This window comes from Aplysia californica, unplaced genomic scaffold, assembly GCF_000002075.1.
Source record: "Aplysia californica isolate F4 #8 unplaced genomic scaffold, AplCal3.0 scaffold00085, whole genome shotgun sequence".
Taxonomy (NCBI): domain Eukaryota; kingdom Metazoa; phylum Mollusca; class Gastropoda; order Aplysiida; family Aplysiidae; genus Aplysia; species Aplysia californica.
In genome coordinates, this window is record NW_004797355.1 from 1,444,504 (window position 1) to 1,451,499 (window position 6,996).

A 6,996-nucleotide genomic window follows, 5' to 3' on the forward strand; every position below is an offset into this window, starting at 1 on the left:
AGAGAGAGAGAGAGAGAGAGAGAGAGAGAGTACATGTAGTTAGGGATGATACTGAGCTAAACGTAGAGAGAAGGGTGGTGTAGTCCTTACAATTGCAATAATAAAAATATAATATTGTAGATGTTTTAAGCCGGCATCAACACAATTGAGATCATTTAGGAGGCGAATCCTTTCGACCTTGGGGCTTAAGCGTGCGATGGCCGAGCGCCTAACCGTTACAGCACAGACGTCAGTAAAATTGTTATATACAACCATGAAAAGTGTTTGTATTTTCTTAATTAACATGTATTAGTATTAGACAGTTTGATTCCCATACGGGGAGGTTTTGTGTTTTTTCTGTGCAGAGATGCCAACCACAGAAAACCGAAATGAGTATTGCGAAATATGAAAATGTGTATTTTCAGGGGAAAATGTGTATTCCCCTCGACCGACCAACTTGTAATGGTAAAATGTTCAGGGTGTCCAGCAATATTTCCTGAAAAAAAAATTACTAGCTCACCAGCTCGAAAAAAGGAGCACACACGCGTACAATATACATGTATCCAGTCAACAACATGTCAGTGTTCAATGTCGTACTGAGGTCTTGTTTGACTTTAGAATTTCAGTCTATTATATAATATTTTCCTCTCATTATTATATAAACAATAAATCCTGCTTTGAGAGTTCGGAAGGGCCTAGAACAAGAATTTCAACTATCAAGAACCAGTATGGGTGTCATGATTCATATTATGAACTGACAGACTCAAATTATTGCTCAAACTCAGAGAAAAGCAATAACTTGAATGGCTCAAGTAGACCCATGCACCGTGAGAGTTGTAACAACTGTGGTAGGGCAAGATGCAGTGACACTGAAAATCTGCCAGTCTTGAACACAAAGCTACAACATACACTGTAGGTAGAATTTACTATCACCCATCCAAGTAGGTATAATTTATTATCACCCATCAAATGAAACGCGAACATTTTATTTCAATAACACAGGCTTGCAAAGTATGAGGGGTTCCGATTCGCACACGGCCTGCACCAACGCGTGCTTTGCACAAAACTAATCAAAATTCTGTTGTCTTCTGGTGTTGCCTTAACCCCCCCGATAGTATCTTAAACCCCCAAAAAATCAATAATCTCCTCCTCTATGCTGTAGTCATATACTTCGCAGCGCCGTTACTCCTACCAAAGACGGTCTTTGCTCACCCGATGCCGTTATTTATGATGCGAACGCGCGCAGGTTCAGTGACCGGTCACGATGGCGAGTCAGACAATCTAAAAATCGGACGACGTTTGTATTTTCTTTTCTTTATCCCACAAGTGACAGCACAGCGACGAGTCCGAGTATTTCTTACATTTCATTTGCACGGCGACATTGCGTTTATACTGCACAACCTGCATGCCACAAATGTTGCGTTATCAGACAACTGCTGGCAAACTTCTCGGCGGTAACGAAAGCGAAAATAGATCTTGATTTTCCCGATTGAGCCTCGGTGTCACATACGCTTCCGCCTGCCGCCATAGCTGCCTATTCGCGTGAAAGTGAAACGTACTCTCCGGACGGGGAAAAGCCGAACGAAACGATCGCGACCGGCAAAAATTAACTTACTGACCACATCGGACTTGGTTTTCAAATACTCCAGTTCTGCGATACTGATACTATTTTGACAAAAGATGGGACTTGAGATAATTAGGTTTACTCGCCCAAGCTGAATCTCGTATTTTTCGCATTCCATGATGCGTATTTTCTCATGAAAAGTCGTATTCGCGTATTTTCGGCAAAAAATCGTACTAAAATACGTAAAATCGTACTGGTTGGCATCTCTGCTACTGGGACATTCTATCCCTCTTCTTAGATCTAGCTTAACCCAGATTGGCTCTGATGCGCAGGGCCAAAGTAGTCTGCTTCCTAAATGATCCATTATTGTGTCCATTTGGGCAAAGAATATTTGCTGCTTCTCCTCTGCCGGGAACTATCAGGGATGAACATTAACCTGTCTTACCTGTAAATAGAAACACACACACACTACGTTGAAAGAGAGATGTACCAGCAACAGTGTTATTAATTTAATTAATGGATGGTATTTGATGTTTAGACTTACCCAGAAGAAGACTATTCTATCAAAATATAGGCTACGTGTCATGATGTGGCGGAATCAGGCACTCGTAAATTTTTGGGCATATGGAGTTATTGATATAATAGAGGGCAGTGCTTGCCTAGGAAAAGTATGGTCGACTCGGACTGGATTTGGAATCGTGCGGATCGCCTGAAACTTGGAAGACAATTTAAAAAACAGACAAACACAAAACCCCTCAAAACTTGATGTGTACCATTGCTATGAAGTTTTGGTACCGCATTATAACGTTTTTAAAAAATCAAATAATTGGGCCCTCACAATAAAAATCAACTCACATTCTTTAGTATTACTTATTTTACGGCACTGGCAACACAATTAGATTCTGAATATAACTCAAACTGCCCAAAATTTAAGGCAGTACTAGTACTAGAACTAGAAAGAAACACTGAAAGAAAAGGAGGAGAAGGAGAGATAAGGCCGATAGATGTTTGATAGGAAAGGAGAAAATCACACCAGAACATGCGCCAGCCACAGACATAAACAAACAAACAAACAAAATTTTCCAATGTAGTAAATGTATTACCATGCCATATGTGAGGCATCCTGGAGAAATCAGGCGCTCGTCAAAACAAAGAAATGAAAGAAATCAGTATTTTTTTGGACAATGGGCCACTTTTTTTTTTCAAATTTCTTTTCCTTTTTTTTTTTTGTCCATTCAAAAACACATTGTGTGTGGATTTTACTTAAAAAACATTGATTAAAGGCAGAAAAAATGTAAAATTTCAGTTTCCAAGGACTCTCAGGCTATAGAAGTTACCAAACTTTGGCGGCCATTTTCTCACTAATTTTACCTCTGAATAGTCGATCCTCACCTCTTTTCAATCGCAAATATTTTGACTTCTATTCAATATAGACATGATGGAGGGCAAATAAACAGGCTTTAAGTTTAAGATGATATCAATTACTCCATATGCCCCAAAATTGACGAGTGCCTGATTCCGCCACATCATGACACATATATTTTGAGTGAATAGTCTTCTTCTGGGTAAGTCTGTAAACATCAAAATACTATCTATTAATTAAATTAATAATACTGTTGCTGGTACATCCCTCTTTAGTGTGTGTGTTTCTATTTACAGGTAAGACATGTTAATGTTCATCCCTGATAGTTCCCGGCAGAGGAGAAGCAGCAGATATTCTAAGCCCAAATGGACACAATAATGGATCATTTAGGAAGCAGACTACTTTGGCCCTGCGCATCAGAGCCAATCTGGGTTAAGCTAGATCTAAGAAGAGGGGATAGAATGTCCCAGTAGACAGAAAAAACACAAAACCTTCACGTATGGGAATAAAAAAAACCCTAACCACAAGACCACAAATGCAAGCTGGAGAGCCTAGAAAATTTCTCAAACAATGCAAGTACCGTACTATAACAAAATGTACAAGAACATGCTTAACACCCCCCCCTCCCCACACACACACACACACACACACACACACACACACGTAGCATCCCAAGTACCAAAAATAACAGGCTATTCAGTTTCTTATTATATCTTTAATGGCCAACAAGTCACATGACAAAACAAGAAAATCCAAAGGCAAAAGCACTTGGCCTCCTGTACCACTGTACCGTCACACCATGGCACCTCATGAGGAGAAAAATGGTCTAGAAATGAGTCGGTAAATTCTTACTCCGCTCAAATTCTAGCCAACACTTCCTGTAAGTTTGCAAAGTTCAAAACTATAAAGTGTGCTACTCAAAGCAACAATGTAATATGTCGTGTAAACCAAGTTTTGAAAACAAAAAACTTTACGTCCACTTCATCATCAAAATGCACATCATTCACAAGGCGAGTTGCTTTGATTGACCCTTTCTGACAGGACCAAGCTGGGCTGAGAAGACACATCCATCCCAGCAAATAGATTATATCTTTCCCAATTCTCACATCAATCATGTACCCTCTGTCTGTTGGCGAACGAGAAGAGTTCATACATATTGTAGGCCTACACACCAAAGACGTTAGTAGGCCTACAATCCTTTCATCTAGAAAAAGCCTAAAAGATAAAAACCATTAATTTATGCCCTCTCAACAAAATAAAGGAGAGACCAGTGATTACTGTTTGTTTGTTTCAGTTGAGACTTTTATGGCACTTGCAACACAAAAAGTATGGTCGTGTACGTGCCAAAGATTAGATAAAGGTGAAAATGATGAAATGGTGGTATAGATACTTTAAACGTCACTATCAACACAATTAGGTTAAATTTTAGAGGCGGGACCTCCGAGTTTAACGTCCATTCCGAAAAGACCAAGTCAAATGGGAAATTCGTGTAAAGAGCCTTTCCCAAGGACACACTGTTGGACAGAGCTGATGCTCAAACTCCCGCAATCTCATGATTCGAGGTCAAGTAGCCGGACTACTAGGCTACCGACGCCTCCAAATATTAGAGGTTCTTTTAGTAGAGGTATTACAGCGCTCGCAACTGTATAAGGTCATATGAGCACCAGAAAATTAGAGGTGGTACAAGTACAAGAGAGTATCATACATAAAAAAGAAGAAGGGGAGATAAGGACGATAGATGTTATGGATAATAGGAAAGAAGGAGCAAACCACACCAGAAGACCCCCCAAGGAGGTGTTACGACTAAGGAGAAACATGTAAAGAAAAGAGAAGGTGGAAAGAATACAGAGGATAGACATTTGATAGAGGAAAACAAGGAGCAAACCACACCAGGGCGCCCACCAACCACTCACACCTGTGATTAGCTTTGTTGTGTAATCTCAGACATGCTCACTACTGGCCATAACAGAAAACACACAGGCAATCATAGTAAAAGGCAAACACAAGACTGGGCCATTCAATAAACACAATTTTCAAATACAAGTGAAAAATGAATGTAGGCTGAAGACAAACCAGCATAAAAATGTAAAAGTAATAAGTTGCAATGTCAGCATCCAAGATTGTTATATATTCATAACAGTGAAATGAAAAAAAAAAAAAAAAAAAAAAAAAAAAAAAAAAAAAAAAAAAAAAAAAAAAAAAAAAAAAAAAAAAAAAAAAAAAAAAAAAAAAAAAAACCCACCAAAGAAACAAGCAAACCCCCCCCCCCCCTACCTCAGTGGGGAGGGTTTCAGCACCCGCCTGCAACTTCAAATGACAACCTAGAAGTCAAACTTAAATTCACGACTTTTGGCTTTTATAAGGGATTCGTCTCAATGACATGATTTTCAGACTGAAGGATTTCATAATTCAGGCTACCCCTCTTCTTAACTTTCCAGATGAAATAGTTTTGTTTTTATTTCAAATCACTTATAAGACAAAAAGCAGAGCTTAAACAATTTTTAAAAATATTATTGGGATTCATTTCACACATTGAAATCGTCATTTTTCTGAGGCAAGGCAATTCAGACAAATTACAATCAACAAAAAACAACAACACCACTCCCATAAATAACCCCACCAACCCCCCCGCCCTCCCTGAAATCAAAGCAAATATAATATTGTAAATAGAGCAATTTGAGAAGTTTGAATGAAAGACAACATGTATTGAATTCTGTGATTCTTCTTCTGGTGGGTCATTAAAAATACCGTAATTCAAGCCTAATTTAGTAAAGGTTTGCGAAATTCGGGGGAGATTTCCTCTCCCCATCTCAAAGTCACACCATATGCGCTACTACAATACCAATAGTTTCTACAGTTTCTAACTTAATCAACAAGAAAAATAGATTTAACACATATATACAATCTTTTAAAAAATCAAATCATTTTGGCGTCTGTTAAAGTATGTATTCCTAAACAGCCGAAAATAGTTTACTTCGAAGATGGACAGGACTCTAAAATCAAATTTAAGTAAGTCTAAATCCAAAGAGAGGAAAAGAAGTGTTATATAAAGGAGTCTAGATACTGTCTTGTCCAAAAAGATATCAATCAGCAAGAATAAAATCCACCTAAAAAACCCCCACAATAGTTAGATTGTGAATACAGACACAGTCCGCCTGCTCACAAAACAACTTGGCTGCCAGATAGTCCTCAGCATGAAGAGAGTGAAACTGTAGATACAGAATTATCTTGGAAAGTCATGAGCAATTTTGAAAAGTCTTTACTGCAAAAACCAAAGGAACTTTATTTTAGAATGGAGTATCCAAGACGGCAGTCTCTTTCCTCACTACTGTCAGTCTGGGAACAGCTTGCAAACACCAATTTTCTGTATTCTTTACATACTGTTATTTCTTCAGAGTCTGTTCAGATACATGGACCACTTTTAATTCTGTGGCATCAATGTATCCAGAGACAAGTGTGAACAGGAATCACTTGGTTAAGTCCTCCAGTTTCATAAATCTTTCACACACACACATACACACACACACAAAATGCCCTGCACAGGACATGCATGTACTTTGCTGTAATCAACAACGATAAATTGTGTGGTCCTCTGAGAAAATATGTCCCCTTGGTCTAGTATTACATTCCCGGTCAATCAAACTGCTCCTTCAGTTACTTGTCTTTTTCCTTCCTTGCATCTTTCGTCTTATTATCTTAGACTATAGTTTTTGCAATCAACTTATTCTTCTTTATTCTAGCCAGAAACAACCATAAAAAGAGTACCCCACAACATGACCACATCACTCATTGCTCAAAATCACACCATGCCACCAGACCAGTTTTCTCAAAGCACCAAACAAATTGTACAAAGATCAGAGTTCACTCTTTAGGCTGTCATGAGTCTTGCCAACTGTCGATGAAGGCATTGATGCCACACACCCTGCAATCATAGGATGTGCTTCTGTCCCACAATGGAATGATATGAAAAACAAAGTAAACAAATCTTATGACGAACAAAAACCAAAACAAAACACCAAAAGCATATTTCAGGGGAAAGCTATATGAAAAAAAAAAATTTCAAATAGGTCAATAATTTTGCATCCCAGTT